A 23178-nucleotide genomic window follows, 5' to 3' on the forward strand; every position below is an offset into this window, starting at 1 on the left:
AGGGAGGGAGAGTGGGAGCGGAGCCATGTATACAGGGGAGGGAGAGTGGGAGCAGAGCCATGTATACAGGGGAGGGAGAGTGGGAGCAGAGCCATATATACAAGGGAGGGAGAGTGGGAGCAGAGCCATATATACAGGGGAGGGAGAGTGGGAGCAGAGCCATATATACAGGGGAGGGAGAGTGGGAGCAGAGCCATATATACAGGGGAGGGAGAGTGGGAGTGGAGCCATATATACAAGGGAGGGAGAGTGGGAGCGGAGCCATGTATACAGGATGGGAGGGTGGGAGCAGAGCCATGTATACAGGATGGGACAGGGGAGCCATGCATACAACAGGGGGAGCCACACAGAGCTGGACAGGACGGGGGGAACCACACATACATTTTCTGATGATTAGAAAATAATCAGCATGTACAGAACTCCAGTACAATTTTTCTTAAGTGCTCAATGCTCCATTTCCGTGTAGGTTCCAATCATCATTAGCAGTGACGGTCATCAGTAGAAGTTGCCCAGAGCTCCCACTGAAACAGAGAAACAAGCCAGGTGCTCCCACTCATTCAAAACCTATGGTGAGTTGAGTCACATTAAAAATGTTATAATTAAATTATAAGTATGCACTGCTAAACTACAACCACGCCCATAGCCCTGCCCCCTTATGACCAAAGCCCCGCCCCTGTCACACCTCCATCCCCACCCTGCCGGGCCATGGAAGAATGGACTTGCTTCAAGCCGGTCCCTGGTGCAAAAAAGGTTGGGGACCACTGCACTAAACAAAAGAAACTAGAGTGCAAAGACGCTCACCACCACCGGGGCAAACTTACAACAAATGACACCACAGTGCAATAATCCTAATGGCCACTGGGGGCAAAAACATCTTAAGCACAGCTTAGGGAAAGAAAAAGGTTACCTGTGCTTTATATCAGTCATGATCCAGCATGGATCATGACATCATTGAGCCGGAGCTATCGTCAAGTAATCTATCATCAATACTTCTAGAGGGGCGGAAGTCACAATGGTCTGTGTGAGGGCTCTCTGCTCCGGTGGTTTAGCTAATTTGCAGTTTCTACATTGCCGACAGGCCTCTTGCACCATGGCTTTCAGGCAAGGATGATAAACTAGCTTTTGCAGCCACTGAAAGGTCTTCTCTTAACCGAAGTGAGCGCTACTTTTGTGTGCTTCTGTGGCCACCTTAAATAGCAGCGCCTCGGGGATCACCACCTGCCAGATGACATCCAGTTCCCGTTGTAACTGAATCTTTAGGTACAAAAGGCCCTTCTTCAGTTGGAGCCTTTCCCACTGTCGAAGGATCTGCAGAGTCCCTGGGGACATAGCACCTCTCTCTCTCTGACTGGGAAGGTGTTTTGGAGTTACCCACTGTCATTTGAGAGAGTTCCCCATTTTCTTGTAACCGGACGCACTCATCACGGGACCGTCCCAGTATGCATTTCCGAGACACTGCCTGTACCTGTTCCTGCGTAGCTGCCAACATCCTGGCAGAATCCCAGAACTTAGTGACCTCTTCAACCTCCAGTTCTTCATCTCGGTTGGGCCCAGGCTTCTCATGTGTCACTCTGGATAAGGCATATGCGTGAGTATTCTCAGCTCCCTTCTTGTAAATTATTTTATATGGAAATTTCGCCATCCGAGCCACCCATTGCTGCTCTAGGGCCACTAGTTTTGCATTTTCCAGGTGGGCCAAAGGGTTATTGTCGGTGTGTACCAGGACTTCAGAGCCAGAAAAGTATTCCGCAAACTTCTCAGTCATGGCCCACACTAATGCCAACAGCTCCAGTTTAAATGAACTGTAATTGTCTGGATTCTGTTCAGAGATGTGGAGGGATTGGCTCGTTCTTTTCTGTCTTGGACCTGAGACAACATAGCTCCGAGTCAATGCAAGCTTCCATCAATGTGGAGAATAAACAGCTGGGAGAAGTCTGCATAGACTAACACTGGTGCTATAGTCAAAGCCACCTTCAAAGCTCGAAATGCTTTCTCCTGGAGTTCTCCCCATGGAATAGTCCTATTTTTTTGCACCAGACGGCACCTCTTTCAACAGTTCCAGCAGTGGGTTCACAATGTTACGGGCTCTAATATAATGATAGTAGGTGCGTTCGCCCGGGGTCCACCGTGCAGAGGTTGTAAACTGCTGCTTAGTAATAGCGGACGTATATAGCAGTATACAAAGGTCATACACGGGTTAACATCACCTGGTGTGAACAGGAGCGGTCTCTGTTACGTCAGAGAGCCGCAGTACCGCAACACTTAAATGCCGGAGTCTGTTAGCACTCACAGAGCTCGGCAAGGGGGCGCTCAGAATGTGGTCACAGAACTCTGTCCCAAGGACACGGGGTCAGAGTCCCTCTAGACCTCCTGAGCACGCGGCGTCACACCTGCTGTCGCCACTATAGACGCTGACTATGGAGTCCCGAGCCACAGGTGAACACTGATGCCTGGCTCAGACTCTGTCCTACCTACACCTAAGCCTGGGCGCTTAACAGGCTAGGCTGCACAAAACATGCGTACCAAGGCTAGGGGTTTCTTAATGAGTCATTCACCAGAGACATTCATACATGCATGCGACACTCACTCCTCACAGTCTGATAATGCAGTCTATACTAGCGCATGGCCGAGCGGCCATGCGAACCTTTTATAGCCGTGTCCTTACGGGACCTTCCTCACCTTTCTGATGGTCCAATCCGAGCAGGAGAAGGACCTGAGCATGTGACCTTCAATCTCCAATGAGAGATCGTCCCACGGGCATGCTCAGTGGACCGAAAGGAGGACTTACTCCCTGGATTAGCTCGCTGCTGGCCAGCCTGCGTTGCTATTGTGGCACCCCCAGGAGTATGGCCGTCACAGTGGCTTTGCCTTCCTCCAGGGGAGGGTAATGCCAGGCTTGGAGGCAATGATGGGTCTCTCTCGCAGTCAATCCATACATGCAACACAGTTCCACTCCAGCCCAGCAGCGGGAACTCTGAACCAGGATTAAGTGGAGGAGTGCTCTCTGAGAGCCAAGAGGAAGGAGTAGTCAGTTAGTCTGCGGAGGGTGAAGTGTGCAGACGTGGAGAGAGAAGCTGGAGGTTGAGCTAGGAAAACGAGAGCTCCCTCACAGTGAGAGCGCATGAACTGGAGCCTGGTCTCCACGGTTGTACGGATACTAACGGTCCTACAACAGATACCAGAGGAGTAGGAGGCTGTAAATGCCCTACTCCCATCTAAGACTTGAGGCACAACAGCAGCTTGGAAAGTGAGGCAGGACTCAAGAGCGAGGAGTCCCCGAGAGAGGCTGCAGCTGTCTGCCGTGCAAGTGAGGTTCTTGGGAACATCTGACAGGAGGAACTCCAGTGTAACTCTGTATTTGGAGTACTTCATTCAAATAAGCGCTAGGGAAGGAGAGTGCACAGACCGTCTGCTAAGAGAGAATCCCTGAGTTGCTTCCAGGCTAGCCTGCTCCGTCACCATCTGTAATCAGGCCCATGGACTGCAGTTATCAAGTAAAGGTACAGAAATTGCACCCTGCTGTGTCTTGTCTGCTTTCTACCCTTACAGCACTGCTACATCACCATGCCATCCACCTCTACAGTGCCCTGGGACTATAGCTTCACCTGTGAGGAGCTTTTACACCCTTGCTGCACCCTACCATCAGTCCCAGCGGATCTGCATGCAGCGTCGGCTTAACACCTCCCTTGCCGACCACCACAGGTGGCGTCACAAACTATTCCATTCCATTAACTACATTCCCCCTTTACTTGGGCGCCCAGGGCCACAGACCGGGTCACCGGTGCTGTGACACATCCCCCTGACACCGGCCCGGTACAGAGTACCCCACAGCCCTGGGAGGACGACCCACTATAGCTGGACCAGAGGTGGCAGCAGCAACTAAACCTTCAGAGCTGGTCTGAGCAGAGCGCCTGGATCAACGAGTCTGCTGAGCAGTCTCCTGTGCGGCCAGAGAGGAATGGAAGATTTCGAATGCAAGGCTCGGGATTCCTGCTGTGCAGCGACTGGAACCCGACGCCTAACACACAATACGAGTAAAGTTCTTTACGAATTGCCGATAATGCCCGGTGAACCACAGGATATCCCGAACATCTTTCACAGTCTTCGGGGTAGGCCAATCTTGTACTGGGGCAATTTTCTCACAGGACGGTCTCACCCCCTCTGCAGACATGACATGTCCCAAGTACTCAATCTGGGTGCAAAACAGATGACACTTCTGAGGCTTCACTTTTAAACCGTGTCTCTCAAGATGGATCAACACCTGTTCCAGTCTTTGTAGATGTTCCTCGAATGTGTCGGCATACAAGATGATATCGTCCAGATAGATGAAAGTGGCCTCAAAGTTCAAGTCGCCTAGATACCTCTCCATAAGTCACTGGAATGTACCAGGAGTGTTAGCCAGGCCAAACGGCATCCGGTTGAATTCGTACAGGCCCATAGGCAGTATAAAGACTGTCTTCGCTCGTACATAGATACTTGCCAATAGCCACTGGTAAATCCAACGACGAGAAGCATTTCGCGCTTCCCAGTGCAGACAATGATTCCTCAATCCTTGGTAATGGATATGAATCTCGCACAGTGCAGGCATTCAGTTTACGATAGTCAACACAGAAATGTAAAGTTCCATCTTTCTTTCGTACCAGCACAATGGGAGCAGCCCACGGGCTCTGACTCTCTCGAACAACACCACTCTGTAGCATCTGTGTCAGAATCCTCTTCACCTCTTAGTACATTTGTGGTTGGATTCGTTGGTATCATTCTCTTATTGGAGTGGCATTTCCAGTTGGAATCTCGTGGATGATTGCTATAGTGCAGCTGAAATCGTCCTCGTGATGTGCAAATACATCCTGATATCGCCCTAATAGAGCTTCTACCTGCTGGACCTATTGTGGTGTAAGTGCTGTTAATTCAGTCGGCACTTGCTCCAGAATACAGCATCCCTCCTGCAGGTACTGAGGTTCTGGTACCGAACACGTGTCTATGGGTTGCCCGCCCAGGGCTGCGGGGTACTCGGTACCGAGCCCGATGAGCTTCAATGGGAGATGTCATGGCAGCTGGGATCCGGCCCATGGCCCTGGGCGCCCATTGTAAAAGGAGTTGTTGCAGTGTGCTTATGGTGATGAAAGTTTATAAGTGATTCGTGACGCCACCTGTGGTGTTCGGCAATGGAGATGTAAGCCGACGCTGCAGACAGATCCTCTGGGACAGATGGTGTGGTGCAGCAATGATGTTGTAGCCCTCCACAGGCAGGGCTGTAGTCCCAGGGCAGTGTAGGTGAAGTGACACTTAGATGGTACATTGTCAAGCACAAGGGATGTTGCAGTGCTGGGCAGGTTGGCGCAGGAATAAGTGGAGGACACCATTGCATGTAGTTCCAAAGCTTTACTCACAGTCTGTTGCAGGTACAGGTGCCCGCATCCGTGCCGTGTCCTCCAGGTCAGGAGCTCAGCCAACTTCAAGGCAAGATAAAGTACTCCTTTCCAACACTCCTCCAACATATGTGCCTTTTCTGAACGTCTCCTCTTATAGCGCCTTTGAATGAAGTACTCCTAGTACCGAGTTACACTGGATTTCCTCCTGTCAGATGTTCCTATGAACTCTACTTGCACGGCAGACAGCTGTAGCCTGCTTTGGGGACTCCTTCCTACAAAGTCCCGGCTCACTATTATGTTGCTGTTGTGCCCCCAAGTCTTGTGTGGGAATAAAGCAGTCACTACTTCTATTCCTCCGGTGTCTGCTGCAGGACCATTAGTATCCGTACAACCTTGGGGACCGGACCCCGGCCTTGCGCTGTGAACTTGGGAAGGGTTCTCTCTTCCAACCCTGTTCCTTAGTTCCTCTATTCCCCTTACGTTCCGTGCTAATCCTTCTTTCCAATGGAGAATCAAGCTTCCTTTCTTTGTCTCTTTCCTGTGCCAGCAGACCCAGATCACTGTGGGCTGCTGCAGCACTTCCTTCTCCTATCCCTCTCCCGGGGATCTTCTCCGTCTCACTCTCTGTCCTTCTACATCCTCACTCACTGACTGAATGACTGACTGAACTTGAACTCAACTCTTCCCGTATTCCCTGTATACTAAACTCCACCCACCTCCCAGCACATTTCGTCTTCCAAGCAGGGAGCCACCAAGGGGTGCTATGCTACACTCCAAGCAGGGAGCCGCAGAAGGTGCTTTGCTACACTACTTTGTGATGTGGGGTGCAGGTGTTGGAGCGTGGTCAGGTGTCTCCACCTTACCTGGATGATGGGGTACCACACCTCAGGAGGAGGTGCAGTACCTCTGTGGCGACTGAACCCTCAGGGGTGCCACATCTACAGCCACAGTCCAAGGATCTTCCTGTTTCAGTGCAAATTGTACGGCCTGTGGGGGTATCAGCTCCTCCGGCATGCCCAGAATTTGTGCAACTTCACTCCGAGGTGGAAGCATGAGATTATCTTCTCCCAGATTAACACATCACACTGGGACTGTCCCGTCGTGCACAGTAGCTAACGTCCACGCAACAAGGAGCCCTCGAGGTAGTTGCTTCATAAAAGCTGGCTCTATCTGTATATCGACTCCTTCCAGAGGGGTAAAAACCCGGATGGGAAGAGTAAGCATGGTCTGGACCGGCGGCAGAACCAGGTTGGTTGTGGCTAGAACGATCACTTTCCCCAACATCTTCATGTCCCTAGAGGTTTCTTGAGCTTGGGGCGTATGGATTAGCTGCTGAAACACTCCTCTGGGGAGTGCGAGGGCTCCACTACTTCAGGAACACATCTGCGGACTCGTTGATGAGAATACTTCCGAATTCCTTCAGTATGTTCATCCCTAGAGTGAAAGCATGTCCATTACCTGCGTCTCCGGCAGTCAGCATCACTCCCTTCTGACCTAGGTCTTTACCACAGAGGGTGATTCGCATCCAGATCATCCACAACCGGGATGGGTAAGTAAGCCGCCAACTTTATCAACGGGCCCCATTCAGGTCACATCGCTTTGGGGAAATGTCGATGGAATTATGTTTCATGCATCGTGGTCACCTGTGAGCTGGTGTCAACCAAATAACTAACGGCCGACCATCCATTTCAGCCCAGATGAGAGGGCACATGGAAACTAGACTTGTGGGACTTCTGATTCTCCTTCTTGACTGTTCTGGCTCTGGGCAGCGTCCCCTAGCCTCGGAGCCTCCTAGTTTAATGGAAGGCACTGGAGGGGCCACCTTTGTCTTTCACAACCCCGAGCCAAATGTTCAATCTCAACGCAGTTGTAGCATGTAGGGAGTTCTTCTCTGCGGGATGTTCTCACTTCACAACGAGGTTCAGGACCAGTTCTACCCCCGGCAGGTTTGAAGATGCTGCTGGTTTCTTCATTGAATCAGACAACTCTTCTCATATTTCCTGGATTTCCTTCCTCAACTCTTCCACCCATCTCGGTTCGGTGGCCATTGTCACAGATACCTCTTCACTCCGGACCTTCCCCTCTGGGACTGTCAAGCCCTGCTCCTGCTCGCGTGTGCGCGCTTTGCTCCCCACCTCAGAAAAGGTCAGGCCTGTTTCAGCAGTAAGTCTCGCAAGCCTGTCACCAAGTGATCCCACAGTACTATGTGAGTAGACACTAAGCCCACGCCATCTTTTGTAGTAATGGCAGTGTGGATCTCCTGTAACACATTCATGTAATGGGTCACCGTCTCCCCCTCCCTTCGAAACCAGCACAATTAGCGCCCCCGTTCTCAAGGGGGGGCCATCTAAAGCCATCATGGCAATCTCCGCCTCTAATGCAGGAGTCATGTGGTGCATCCTCATCATTCTCTGGATCAAGCTCCATAGCATAGTGTTGTTCTCAGTAAACTTTGGGAGGTTAGTGAACATGCTTCATAACCGAGCAGTTTGATTTCACAGACGTGTAATTGACTTGGAGTTGCATTGTATTGTTTAAGTGTTCCCTTTATTTTTCTGAGTATTGTATATTTGATGGAGGTTATACCTTTTCTCTAGCAAAGGCACACAATAGTTTTGAAATAAAAGGAAAAGATATGATTATTTTTGCAACTTTGTATACCCATTCCCAGAGGTGCAGAGGCATCAGTTGCCCCCCTAGTCTGAAAAATTACGGTAGTTGACTCAAAGAGTTGGAAACCCAGCTATAAAGCCAGAAGACATTATTAATTTAAATGACATATGTTAGGACTGGGCCATTGTTACATGATTCTTCCTTAGGGCCTAGGCCCTTCAAGTTCTCTGCATTCATAGTGGTTCCATGTTACAAGGACAACATAATGCTATTTGTGCTCTTCATATTTATACTTATGTGGAATATAGATAAGCAAATATGGTTCCAGGTTTGCACCTTAAAGGGGCTTCAAAAATAACAGGTGGGTAGTTGCTGCCTACCTGCCTGTTGAGACCAGTGCTGATCAGTCACAGACCACTTGTGCCAGCGATTCATCGGCTTCTGCTGGCATTACATTGACAGAGCAGCAGCTTCTCTTCCTTTCTGTATTATTTGCATGCATGACTGCAAATGTCATGCTGATAGGCAGCAGGGAGTCAGCTGTCAAAGTGCAAAGAGCTGGCAGTCAATTAGCATGACATCAACCGTCATACTATGTGGACAGTGAAAAATGAGGATGAATGAACTCATGGAGATCAACATCCAACACTGCGGAGACACCATCACATGTTCTAGAGCAGTGGTCCCCAACCTTTTTTGCACCAGGGACCGGTTTCAAGCAAGACCATTCTTCCATGGCCCGGCAGGGCGGGGATGGAGGTGTGGCAGGGGCGGGGCTTTGGTCATAAGGGGGCGGGGCTATGGACACGGTTGTAGTGTAGCAGTGCATACTTAGAATTAAATAACATTTATAATGTGACTCAACTCACCATAGGTTTTGAATAAGTGCTCCATCACCCCCTTCTCCCCATCATTGCCTTCACCCCATCACTCCCCTCTCCCCATCATTGCCTTCACCCCATCACTCCCTTCTCCCCATCATTGCCTTCTCCCCATCATTGCCTTCACCCCATCATTGCCTTCACCCCATCACTGCCTTCACCCCATCATTGCCTTCACCCCATCACTCCCTTCTCCCCATCATTGCCTTCAGCCCATCACTCCCCTCTCCCCATCATTGCCTTCACCCCATCACTCCCTTCTCCCCATCATTGCCTTCAGCCCATCACTCCCCTCTCCCCATCACTCCCTTCTCCCCATCATTGCCTTCAGCCCATCAATCCCCTCTCCCCATCATTGCCTTCACCCCATCACTCCCTTCTCCCCATCATTACCTTCACCCCATCACTCCCTTCTCCCCATCATTGCCTTCACCCCCTTCTCCCCATCATTGCCTTCAGCCCATCACTCCCCTCTCCCCATCATTGCCTTCAGCCCATCACTCCCCTCTCCCCATCATTGCCTTCACCCCATCACTGCTGTCTCTCCATCACTTCCCTCATGGCCTTCTCCTCATGTCCCCATCTCCTCCAGGGCCAGGCTACACAAACACAGACCAACACACACACACACACACACACACACATACACACATATTATACGTACGTACACACACACACACACACACACACACACACACACACACACACACACACACACACACACACACACACACACACACACACACACACACACACACACACACACACACACACACACACAGACACCACCTCTCCTCTCACCTGCCCACCGCCCGCACTTCCTCGCTCTGACACAGCAGCGGCCGCGCTCCTCTCTGTGTCAGAGACAGGAAGCGCGGGCGGCGGGCAGGAAGCTGGACGGGTCCTTGCAGCTCCGCTCCTGCTATTCCCTCTTGCAGGCAGCGGAGCTGCTTGGATCACTCCCTGCCGCCGCTACACACGCCGCCCCAGCCCCCGCTACGCCACTGACCGCCCCTGGCTCCCCTTGTGTCCGCGGACCGGCAAGGGCACTGCAACGGCCCGGTGCTGGGCCGCGGACCGGCGGTTGGGGACCCCTGCTCTAGAGCAATGCCCCCATCCCTTATGGGAAATATGTAAAAACATGCAAAACACAAGCCACGGAGACACCATCACATGTTTCTCAACGCAAGCAATGACTAGCCAGGTCTTTCACCGGGAAGGAACAACCACGGGAAGGGCAGTCTCCAATGAAGGAAACCACCTATGCCAAAACATGGTATCCATCCACAGACAGCTGTTTCGGGGTATTGCCCCTCATCAGTGTGGAGTAGGAAACTGGCCAGTAGGAGCAATGCCTAGTAGAAGACTCTGAAAAATGAGGATGAATGAACCCATGGAGATCAACATCCAACACTGCGGAGACACCATCACATGTTTCTCAACGCAGTGATTCTAGAGCACTGCCCCCATCCCTTATGGGAAATATGCAAAACACTATGTGGACAGAACAGCCTGGAAGAGGATGAGCTGCTATCAATGACCGCTCTGTACCAGTGCCGAGTATAAGGTAGGTAGTTAGCAGCTACCTGCCTGTTAGTTTTTAGGCCCATAGTTAAAAAAAATGGTCCTGGATACTCCTTTTATTTCCCATTTATTCTAGCCAATTTTTATTACAGCCATTTCTTTTTAATTGAGACTTTCTTGCTCCCATGCAGTGACTGGTGGATACCTGGTGGTTGTGTTTGGACCTTATTTTTACCCAGGAACTTTATATCACTACAACCTTTGTTCACCTGGTGATGTTCCTGATGAATCCATTCATGGCTACATTGCAACCTGCAAGAAAATTGATAAATGAACCTTAGTTGTTTTTATTATTAAAAAAGAAATGGTTTCAATCCATTACTCATTTTTATTATTTTTTTTTTTATTTTTGAAACATTGTTATTTGAAATGATTTTTTTCCCCCCTAAAATAAATAGTATTTTCTATGAAATTCAATAATAAGAAGAATACCTCTGACTCTACTTCCATCAAAAACTCCATCAATAATCTGTACCACCATCATGTTGATGTTTTATATCTGTGTAACCTTTTTGTTCGCAAACCGTGTGAAATTTAATCGCCCAAAAATTGGAAAGATCCATAAAAAGCTGTTCCTCGTTGTTTGCTCCAAAGTAAACTTCAACTTTAATGATGTGAATTATAGCTCAATAGGAAATGACCTAAGTGCATAAAACTCCAGATTTTCGGTTCTACTGGAAAGTGTTTTCACCCCTTTTCTTTCCTTGATTTAAGCAGACGAGGAGAGTGGTCCTCCGGGAGATGAACTACCTTTCCACTACGCAGTCATCGAACCCCCTCCTGCGATTTAATTACGCTTGGGTCAGTAAAACAACCAGCTGAATTAAATTAAGCGACAGAAACTAAAAGACAACGTGGGCTGTCATGATCCGTTTCCTGACGTGTAGCTGTGAATTGACAAGAAAAAAAATTTTTTTTTTTTTTTTCAAAAATTCTTTCGACTCAAAGTGCAAAAGGACATTTGGCAACAAGTAAAAACACAGCTCGGTTTATGTAACATTTCCAGTTAAAATCTATCTTTGTAGACAGTTAGGTGGAAAGTTAGTCTGGAAAAAAAAAAGGAACGTATCGTATATCATGAATTTAATAGGGTTTTTAGGATTTTCACAAAGTGCCTCGACCAGACTTGCACAGCTGGAGGCTTCGCAGCGGGAGATCGAAAACACTGTATTTGTGTTTTTGAAACTCTTGCCAAAATCTATTGAATTTGATCTGGAATGACTATGAATCTTGGGAACGCACATTCGCTTTTCTTCATACTTATTCAACTAAAAAAAAAAATAAAAAAAAAAATAAAAATCGTCCTGGGAGAATTCCAGATGGAAACACTAAAGGTGCTTTATTAAGGATTTCCTATAAACAAAATTACGGTCCCGGATTCTGAATTTCAACTGTAGTCTGAACAAAGGACCTTTTAGTTTTAGTAAATGTTAAAAAAAAAGTAAAAAAAAAAAAATCCCAGATTAATATACTTATAAATCTATACACTTCAAGATTTTTCTAAATGTTTTGCAAGCCAAAGGAAAGCAGATATGAAAAAGGAAGCCGAGCGGACTTGTGCCATAAATCCATCGTTTATAAATATCATGCAGGACATGAAAGCGGTATTAATTAGAAGCACATGTGTGCGGCAACAAATTCCTGGCAAGGCGGGTAAAGTTGCAATTTAATGTTAGTATCTGCAAAAAAAAAAAAAAATGTTCTGTGCAGTGATCAGACTTTGTATAACACTTCTGTGTGTCAGAGAGAGGTGGATTTTGTCTGTTTTAATGCAGTCATAAAATCCCAGGTTTAATGTGTGAAAATGACGGCAATCTATAAGTGAGTGAGGGAGTGTAAAGAGCTCAGAGAAAAAATATTTTTCATATGTTTCTCTATATGCATGTCTCAAATTAAAATTACAGAGCAAGCCCAGTAATATGAATATTGTTCATAGCTCCCAGTATTATAGTAGTTATATTCTTGTACATAGGAGCAGTATTATAGTAGTTATATTCTTGTATATAGGGGTAGTATTATAGTAGTTATATTCTTGTATATAGGGGCAATATTATAGTAGTTATATTCTTGTATATAGGGGCAATATTATAGCAGTTATATTCTTGTACATAGGGAGCAGTATTATAGTAGTTATATTCTTGTACATAGGAGCAGTATTATAGTAGTTATATTCTTGTACATAGGAGCAGTATTATAGTAGTTATATTCTTGTACATAGGGGACAGTATTATAGTAGTTATATTCTTGTACATAGGGGACAGTATTATAGTAGTTATATTCTTGTACATAGGAGCAGTATTATAGTAGGAGTTGAGTGGAGAGTATAGTATATACTCAAACAAGAAGTATTCAGCTCACCCCTCTTCACTCCTGATCACACCTCCGACGCATGGAAACACCCTGACCCGGGTGTATAGTGCATGCACAACATAAAGAAGGATTAATTTTTTTATTTTTTTTCTGGGTTTTTTTTTTTTTTTTTTCCCTTTTTGTCAATAAATTGTACATAAATTGTTTGTAAATCGCAAGACTCTTGTTATAGCACCATCAAAATATACTATGGCTTCTTTATAACATTACTATGTGTTTTTTAACTGTTTACATTATACACTAGTATTTTTTCTTTTTTTTCTCTTTTTTCCGCTCATCTTTTTTGTTATTACAATTTTTTTTTGTGTGTTGGTCTCCATCCTTTGCACAGTTGATTTAAATTTGTTTTGGTTTTTTTTTTTTTTTTTTTTTCTCTTCATGCTAAACGAATGGGTGTGTTTTTTACCTAATTGGTTCACCTGTTTTCTTGATGTGTTTAAATATTTGCTTGGAGACCTTTCTTACGCATTCCATGATTAAGCCCTTTCAGGGTGAAACGCGTAGGAAATTGCTCCCCTCCATACGCCTCTTTATGTCATTTTTACCTGATGGTATGAAGATTTTATATTCTCAATAAAGCAATTATTTTATCTCCTGGAGACGCTGGAAAAATCCTTCTTTATGTTGTGCATGCAGTATAGTATATACTCTCCACTCTACTCTCAAGATCACATCTCACTACCTGTGCACTTGACCCGATCCCATCCCACTTCATCCCAAACCTCACCACAGTCTTCATCCCAACCCTAACCTGTCATGATCACGTGTGTCAGGACGCAGATGTTTCCGCAAGGCGAACCCATAACACACGTGACCCTGGATACACCGCCTCCAGTGGGGCGCATTTAAATAATAAAAACGTGCAGGTGGATACGCCGCCTCCACCTGGCGAATTTAGGTATTACACGTTATACATACAATATCTGGAAACACCGCCTCCAGTAAGGCACATTTAAATAATAAAGGGGGGAACCTGGGTAACTTTAACAATGGTGGGCCCTGCAATAGGGAAAAGGGAATTGGAGACCTACTGAGCTCCCCTGAGCCAGTGTCCCAGCACTCCTAACGTTCCCTATGCCGGTTTCGCACCGGGCGCCGCACGCGTACCTCAACGCCCTAGCTCGCCCTGACCCTAAGCCCTCACTAGGGAATAGGTCGGTGCGGAAACTAATCCCACCACTGCACTAATAACACACATGAGGAAAGAGACAATACAGGGGGAACACCACTTAGCTTTGCTCTGTTGCGTGCGCTCCTAGCAACAGAGCCCTCCACCTGAGTGGATCTTCTCCTCCACCCGGATCCATCACCATAACAGGATCCTTCACCTTAGTGCAACCTTGGAGCAGAGTCCAACACCAGTTGCAGCTGCTTAGAACCAGAGTCCCAAGGATGAGTTCAGCTTCTGACACGAAGTCGAGCATGCTTGAGTCCAGCTCAGCGGCCAAGTCCCACATGGTGAGTGCCACTCTCCATAGTCGCCACTCCACCAGCCCATGCAGACACTTCCCGCTGACACATCACTGTGACTCCACCACGCCATGCCAGCCCTTCGTCCAGACACCATAGCTGAAACACATCCCCCCTGGCTAAGCTGCGCAGGACTCCTCACCAGCTCCATCCTTCATCCAGGCTCTCCAAAAACAGAGTGAACACAAACTCACAATATCACAGGCAGTGATTGCACCCCCTAGCACACCTTTATAGGGTGTCACACCTGATCCCTAATTAAGTGCACAAAAACCTAAAGTGCAATACTGCTAACCACCACCGGGGACAGTCAAGACACCTTGGAACTTTCCAAAGTAAAAAAAGTTCACCCAGTGATTTAAAACTGTCAGATCACTTCAGATCATGACAGTACCCCCCCCTTAATGAGGGGCCTCTGGACCCTCAAGACCACCCCTAATTAGGGAAACACCTACAGCGGGGATGCCCAGATCCCGAGTTCACCCCACCACTACCTGACACTTCAGGTTAATGACAAACGCACCGCTGGTATTGGCAATACATGTTCATTTTGGAGGCACGACTCATCTCCTCAGCGCCGACCTGGGGAACGAGATTATGTATGTGTATGTATGCTAAGAGCTGATCAGACTCCACAACACATTTCCACAAGATGTTTTTTAGTGGCACACATACACGCTCGTTCACACACAGGTCCGGACCTGAACGTTTATTACACACATTAGTTTGTCATTTTTTGGTGAACTCACTCTGAACTTGACAACAGAGGCGTCCCCCTGTGTCACCACACTCACACCCCCACTATTCACCAAGGGACACACCCTCCAACACTTTCACCATGAGGACTGCGCCTCCTAGGGTTGGTCAATGGCGAGGGTAGAGATCTGTCCCTACTCCCCCGCAGCACACCTGCTGCACACACCTGGAGGAGAAGGGGACGGGGAAATGGAGGAAATATACTCTCGCTGGTCGCCTCCACACGACCAGGAGGGCGGCTTCTTCGATGGCATAGAAGATATGGCGTAAACCCCGCGGACTATCACACCAGTCAGCTCACCACAGGGGCGTACCCCTTCACCTCGGGGAATACCAGGCAGCTCCGTGGGGCACCATTCCTCCCACCTGCCTGGGTACCTCCCCGTGCGAGAGCAAGTCCCGCTCCCCAGCAGCGACTCTAGGGGCTTTTGCCAGACCGCAGCCGCCTTTTTTTTTTTTTTCTCTGGTTATCTGAGCAGAGGCCCCAGACCGTGATAACTGCTGCTGCAGCGGCTCTAAACACCTTGCCGCTCCCCACTCACATCAGTGAGGCCCGGCAGCAATTACTCAGCGGTCTCCACATGGCCAAAGCTCACCAGAAAAAAAAAAAACTGTAGGGCCTGTGATAATGTCATGGTCACTGTGTGTCTGGGCGCAGGTGTTACCGCAAGGCGAACCCATAACACACGTGACCCTGGATACACCGCCTCCAGTGGGGCGCATTTAAATAATAAAAACGTGCAGGTGGATACGCCGCCTCCACCTGGCGAATTTAGGTATTACACGTTATACATACAAATAATCAAATAATAAAGGGGGAACCTGGGAAACTTTAACAATGGTGGGCCCTGCAATAGGGAAAAGGGAATTGGAGACCTCCTGAGCTCCCCTGAGCCAGTGTCCCTGCACCGACCCATTCCCTAGTGAGGGTTTAGGGTCAGGGTGAGCAAGGGCGTTGAGGTACGCGTGCGGCGCCCGGTGCGAAACCGGCATAGGGAATGTTAGGAGTGCAGGGACACTGGCTCAGGGGAGCTCAGGAGGTCTCCAATTCCCTTTTCCCTATTGCAGGGCCCACCATTGTTAAAGTTTCCCAGGTTCCCCCTTTATTATTTGATTATTTGTATGTATAACGTGTAATACCTAAATTCGCCAGGTGGAGGCGGCGTATCCACCTGCACGTTTTTATTATTTAAATGCGCCCCACTGGAGGCGGTGTATCCAGGGTCACGTGTGTTATGGGTTCGCCTTGCGGTAACACCTGCGCCCAGACACACAGTGACCATGACATAACCCATCTCTTCAACCTATCACTGGTGTTTTCCCCTCAAGCTTTAAACATGCCTTAAATCACACCTATCCTCAAAAAGCCCTCTCTTGACCCATCCTCTCTAGCTATCGCCCTATATCACTTCTCCCCTATGCATCAAAACTACTGGAACAACATGTCCATCTTGAACTTTCCTCCCACCACTCTTCTTGCTCCCTCCTTGCCCACTTGCAATCCAGCTTCCGGCCACACCACTCCACTGAAACTGCCCTAACTAAGGTCACCAATGACCTACTAGTCACCAAGGCCAAGCGACACTACTCTGTCCTCCTCCTCCTGGACCTGTCCTCTGCCTTTGACACAGTGGACCATTCCCTATTACTACAGACCCTCTCATCTCTTGGTATCACAGACTTGGCCCTATCTTGGATTGTGTCACACCTAGCAGACCGGACATTCAGCGTCTCCCATTCGCACACCACCTCCTCACCGCGCCCCCTATCAGTTGGAGTCCCGCAAGGTTCAGTCCTAGGGCCCCTGCTCTTCTCCGTTTACACCTTCGGCCTTGGACAGCCCATAGAATCTCATGGCTTTCAGTATCATCTCTATGCTGATGACACACAGATCTACATCTCTGGACCAGATATCACCTCCCTACTAAACAGAATCCCTCAATGTCTGTCTGCTATTTCATCCTTCTTCTCCGCTAGATTTCTAAAACTTAATATGGACAAAACAGAATTAATCATCTTTCGCCCATCTCACGTGACCCCCCCAACAGACCTATCCATTAAAGTAAATGGCTGCCCACTCTCTCCAGTCCCACAAGCTCGCTGCCTCGGGGTTATCCTTGACACTGATCTCTCCTTCAAACCACATATTCAAGCCCTTTCCGCTTCCTGCCGACTTCAACTCAAAAATATTTCACGGATCTGTACATTCCTCAACCAAGAATCTGCAAAAACCCTAGTCCATGCCCTCATCATCTCCCTCCTTGACTACTGCAACCTCCTGCTCTGTGGCCTCCCCTCTAACACTCTCGCACCCCTCCAATCTATTCTTAACTCTGCTGCCCGACTAATCCACCTGTCCCCCCGCTATTCCCCGGCCTCCCCCCTCTGTCAATCCCTGCACTGGCTCCCCATTACCCAAAGACTCCAGTTCAAAACCCTAACCATGACATACAAAGCCATCCACAACCTGAGTCCTCCGTACATCTGTGACCTAGTCTCCCGGTACTTACCTGCACGAAACCTCTGATCCTCACAAGATCTCCTTCTGTACTCCCCTCTTATCTCCTCTTCCCACAATCGCATACAAGATTTCTCCCGCGCATCCCCTCTACTCTGGCACTCTCTACCACAACATATCAGACTCTCGCCTACCATGGAAACCTTCAAAAAGAACTTGAAGACCTACCTCTTCCGACAAGCCTACAACTTGCAGTAACCACCGATCCACCAAACCGCTGCACAACCAGCTCTACCCTCACCTACTGTATCCTCACCCATCCCGTTGTAGATTGTGAGCCCTCACGGGCAGGGTCCTCTCTCATGCTGTACCAGTCGTGACTTGTATTGTTTAGGATTACTGTACTTGTATGTATTATGTATACCCCTCCTCACATGTAAAGCGCCATGGAATGAATGGCGCTATAATAATAAATAATAATAATAATAAGTTATATTCATGTACATAGGAGCAGTATTATAGTAGTTATATTCTTGTACATAGAGGCAGTATTATAGTAGTTATACTCTTGTACATAGGGGCAGTATTATAGTAGTTATACTCTTGTACATAGGAGCAGTATTATAGTAGTTATATTCTTGTGCATAGAGGCAGTATTATAGTAGTTATACTCTTGTACATAGGGGCAGTATTATAGTAGTTATACTCTTGTACATAGGGGCAGTATTATAGAAGTTATATTCTTGTACATAGGGGCAGTATTATAATAGTTATATTCTTGTACATAGGGCAGTATTATAGTAGTTATATTCCTGTACATAGGAGCAGTATTATAGTAGTTATATTCCTGTACATAGGAGCAGTATTATAATAGTTATATTCTTGTACATAGGGGCAGTATTCTAATAGTTATATTCTTGTACATAGGGGCAGTATTCTAATAGTTATATTCTTGTACATAGCAGCAGTATTATGATAGTTATATTCTTGTACATAGCAGCAGTATTATAATAGTTATATTCCTGTACATAGGGCAGTATTATGGTAGTTATATTCTTGTACATAGGGGGCAGTATTATAGTAGTTATATTCTTGCACATAGGAGCAGTTTTATAGTAGTTATATTCTTGTACATAGGGGACAGTATTTCAGTGGTTATGTTTTTGTACATAAACGCAGTATTATATGTACATTAACAATGGTAATATAGTTATAAGAAGAAAAGTTTCTTATAACCTTTTAGTACCATAGATGTACATTGCACTTTTGAAGTTTCCCTTTTAAGACTGATGTGGAAGGTTTTATAACTTTAACATTTACAATTTTACTCTAGTGTTAATTTGAAGTCAGCATGTCAAGTCCCTGAAACGAACATATACATTTAGTGAATCTACACTCTGTAGCTGCGCAGTGACATTGTAGGAGCAATAAAGCTGGTCCACTTGTTACAGGGTTTGCTGGCCTCACAAATCCTACTTTTCTCTGCATTTGCATTACTGTGAGCAAATTCTCTGCCATCCAAATGAAACCAGTTTCTTGCAATATTGTAATTTTCCCATAATACTAAACATTGAATAGAATCAAATTTGCATATAATTTCACAAAATATTGGTCTTTGCAAGAATCTGTTTCATGGCAAGAAAGTAACATCATTTGAACGGTAACTCACCAAACCCTGACTGATGCACTAGCAGGATGCAGTAGACCTCCATTGATAAAGGCTGGGGCAGCACAGGTGCATTCCACTGATGAGGACAGCCAGTAACCCAATATGGTCTGGCTGCCTAGTGGGAAAAAATGCACACAAATAAGGCTTGCATAGGACATAAGTCACACTGATAAGTGTGATGCAAAAGTGTCTGAACAGCCTATTGATGACGCCCATAGTATTAGCAGGCGGGCTGCTCTGCACTATATACATGCATCACACAGAAAAACCAAGCCAACATGAAGGGCTCTAGCTGCTTCCTGCAAAAATGATAAAAAGTGCAAAAAGATAAAAACATATGGGGTATTAGTAACTATTTTGGCCAAAGCAGATAAGCTCACAACCCAACGTCAAGGGTCCCCAGATATTGTGAGTCCCTAACACTAAATCCAGAGGCGTAGCTAGGGTTTCGGTTCGGGGGGGGGGGGGGGGGGGGGGCAAAACTTCTGAGTGGGCCCCCAATCAGGTAACCTTGATTACAACTCGGTGACACACAATAATAGTGGAGGGGAACCTCAGCAGAGGACCGCGCTGTTGCTGAATATGATTTCTAAATAAAGACCAATATTGATATTACCACCATATAGTGAGTGGTAGATACCTGTCCTACACAACATACCGTATAAGAGATCACAGCACAGTTACAGATGGTAACTTACAGCTGACGTTCTTTCTGATGGAATCGTTCACTTTTCCATCTGGCCCAGACCAACATGACAACTTCTTCCAGCCAGGACTCCTCTGCAGAGATTACAACAAAGATTAATTTCAAGTCTCATTTGCAGCACTGTCACCAATGGGACTACTCCCTACCTGCACAAACTCCTTACCCTGCTGATACCCCAATGCTGAGCCGCTACTGCTGTATGTGTCCCTTTAACTGTACCTGCTGTGTGGTTCTCTGTGTCCTCTAAATTCTAAAGCAACTCTCGAAAACAGTGCCCATATTTTGTCCCCTAGAAAGTAATAGCGCCAATTGTGCCCCTTTGACAGTCACAGTTACCTGAGTTCCCTATAACAATAAGTGCCCACTTTACATTTAATAATGTCATGAGTCTCCCCCTGTACAGCTCCCCTATACACTGTATGATGCTCCCCTATACACTGTATGATGCTCTCTTATACACAATCTAATCCCCCCTCACTGTATATATACTGACCGCTTATTATTCCCCAAATTGTTTGATAGCTCCAACACTGTAATCTCCACACTGTATGATGGCCCACTAGATAGCCTCCATATAGTATAATGTGCCAGACAAGTTCACTATAGTATAATGCACTCCCCATAGGCAGACCCTATAGAATAATGCAGCCCTTTATATAATGCACCCCATAGGCAGCCTCATAAAAAAAATCCAAAACTCACCTTTCCTCCTGGTTTCTTCACTGCTGCGAGCTCCCACACATCTCCAGACTGTAGGCTCCGAGTAGTGACGACATTGCGACCCCCTGTCAGTGTTGGCGTTAGTGACATCAGAAGCTGATGAGAGGGGGATGATTGGAGAGGGAGCATAATGCTCCTCTCATCAATGTAGTCAGCTGAAATGGCATCCAGCCAACACAATTTATTTTGCAATGACAGGTGTCAACCCACTGCTGGCGCAAGGCCCCTGCACCTGCTCACGGGCCCCATAGCGGCCGGGTGGCAGAGCAGGGAGATCGATTCTGCCTGATCTGCCGCAGAATGTAACACTATCAGTGTGCTGTGGGTGGGTCCCCTCAAAGCGCTGGTTCCGGGGTGACCTCCCTCCCCCTGTAGCTCACCACATTGTAGGATTCACTCCAACAATAAGTCACCTGCATTACTGATACTAATCTAATATATAAAGCTCAAAGTGTGTGTGTGTGTGTGTGTGTGTGTGTGTGTGTGTGTGTGTGTGTATGTCCGGGATTGGCATCCGCACCGTCGCAGCTACAGTCACAAAATTTGGCACAGTTGCACGTCTGGACCCCGAGAGCGTCCTGAGCTATGTTGTGAGGCGAAATTTTAACCCCGCACGTTCCAATTCACCAAACAATTTTGCCCCTATCTACATACTGGGGGAAAAAGTGTGTATGTGTCAAGCCCCGCCCCTCATTATGATGTCATAATGCCCCTATTTGCATACTGGGGAAACAGTGTTTGCGTATCAAGCACCGCCCCTCATTATGATGTCACAATGGTTGCCATGGCGACGCTGATGTCATCATAGGTTGCAAGCCCTGCCGCCGCTCATTATGATGTCATAATGGTTGACTATGGGATGGAGGATGTGTGATGGGTATATGGGCACTGGACTATGGGATGGAGGATATGTATGATGGTCCGGGTATATGGGAACGGGACTATGGGATGGAGGATGTGTGATGAGTATATGGGCACTGGACTATAGGATGGAGGATATGTATGACGGCATATGGGCACAGGACTATGAGATAACGGATATGTATGATGGGTATATGGGCACGGGACTATGGGATGGAGGATATGTATGATGGGTATATGGGCATGGAACTATGAGATGAAGGATGTGTGATGGGTATATGGGCACTCGACTATGGGATGGCGAATATGTATGATGGGTATATGGGCATGGGACTATGGGATGGAGAATATGTATGATGGGTATATGGGCACGGGACTATGGGATGGAGAATATGTATGATGGGTATATGGGCACGGGACTATGGGATGGAGGATATGTATGATGGGTATATGGGCATGGGACTATGGGATGGAGGATGTGTGATGGGTATATGGGCACTCGACTATGGGATGGAGGATATGTATGATGGGTATATGGGCACGGGACTATGGGATGGAGGATAATTATAATTTTCTATAACTTACCACAGTTACTATGCCTGGGCAGCGCCGGGCTCTTCGGCTAGTATATTATATCACACTAGTAAAATGTCCATGCCACTAACAATCGCTGTATAGAAAAACACTATTCCACAGCTATTTGTCATCAAGCACTAACTGCTGCTGTTGCACTACAAGTGCCAGACTTAACTTCCCAGTAGGAGTGTGGTGCCCCTGAGGCTCAGTCGCCACAGAGGTACTGCACCTTCTCCTAAGGTGTAGTGCCCCACCGCCTAGGTAAGTTGGGAACTCCTTTCCACACTCCAACACCTGCATCCCACACACAGGATAGTTCAGTAGGTCTGCCTAGCAGCTTCAGGCTGGGGGTAGCAGAGCACCCTTCGTGGAACCCTGCTTTGTAACATGAGATGTGCTGGGAGGTGGGTGGAGTTAGTATAAAAGGGGGAGGGGGAGTGAAGAATTGTAGGTCAGTCTGACAGAAGGTCAGTCCCAGAGAAGTTCAGTTCTGAAGTTAATTTTGAGTTCATTTTAAGATCAGTTTAGAAAGAGTGCTGCAGCTGCCTCAGTGATCTGAGCCAGCTGGCACGGGAAAGAGATGAGAAAGAGAAGGACGTAGACCTGCAACCTCAGCTTCCATAAGAGAGAGAAGGAACAGTGCAGAACAAAGGAGTAGGAGAACAGAGAGGAGTTGTGGGTTGGAAGAGGAACCCTGCCTATAGGTTCTCAGCGCAAGGCCGGGGCCCGGTCCCCGAGGTTGTATGGACACTTATGGTTCTGCAGCAGACACCGGTGGAGTAGTTGGCTGTAAATGCACTACTCCCATCAAAGACTTGGAACACAACAGCAACTGGATAGAGAGCCAGGACTTCTGAGAAGGGAGTCCCCGATAGAGGCTACAGCTGTCTGTCATACAAGTAAGGTTCTAGGAACATCTGACAGGAGGAATTCCAGAGAACTACGGTACTGGAGTTCTTCACACTAAAAGGCGCGATAGAGGAGTCGTTCACGAAAGGCACATGTTGGCGGAGTGTTGGAGAGGAGAACCCTGACTTGCCCGGGAGGTTGATTGAGTCTCTACCCTGGAGGACACGGCACGGAGGCAGGCACCAGTGGGTACTACGAACTGTGAGTAAAGCTTTGAAACTGCAAGCCCTGGT

The 23178-nt window shown here is 47.4% G+C and overlaps 1 long non-coding RNA gene across 2 annotated transcripts in view; it reads right to left on the reverse strand.

Annotated features, from left to right (window-relative positions):
• Positions 1-10498: 10498 nt before the first annotated feature.
• The window catches only part of LOC141101023 (uncharacterized), a 51321-nt gene continuing 38641 nt past the window's right edge, over positions 10499-23178 (reverse strand). The window contains exons 1-3 of one of the 2 annotated variants that reach the window (XR_012234854.1): positions 20582-20847; positions 19872-19953; positions 10499-10702 (exon numbers count right to left, since the gene is read on the reverse strand). This is a non-coding gene — a long non-coding RNA (uncharacterized lncRNA). Of the gene's footprint in view, positions 10703-19871; positions 19954-20581; positions 20848-23178 lie in introns of those variants that run through there. The other variant, XR_012234853.1, reaches the window with a different exon arrangement.

Source organism: Dendrobates tinctorius, unplaced genomic scaffold (genome assembly GCF_039654945.1).
Source record: "Dendrobates tinctorius isolate UK_male_01 unplaced genomic scaffold, ASM3965494v1 ptg000113l, whole genome shotgun sequence".
NCBI lineage: Eukaryota > Metazoa > Chordata > Amphibia > Anura > Dendrobatidae > Dendrobates > Dendrobates tinctorius.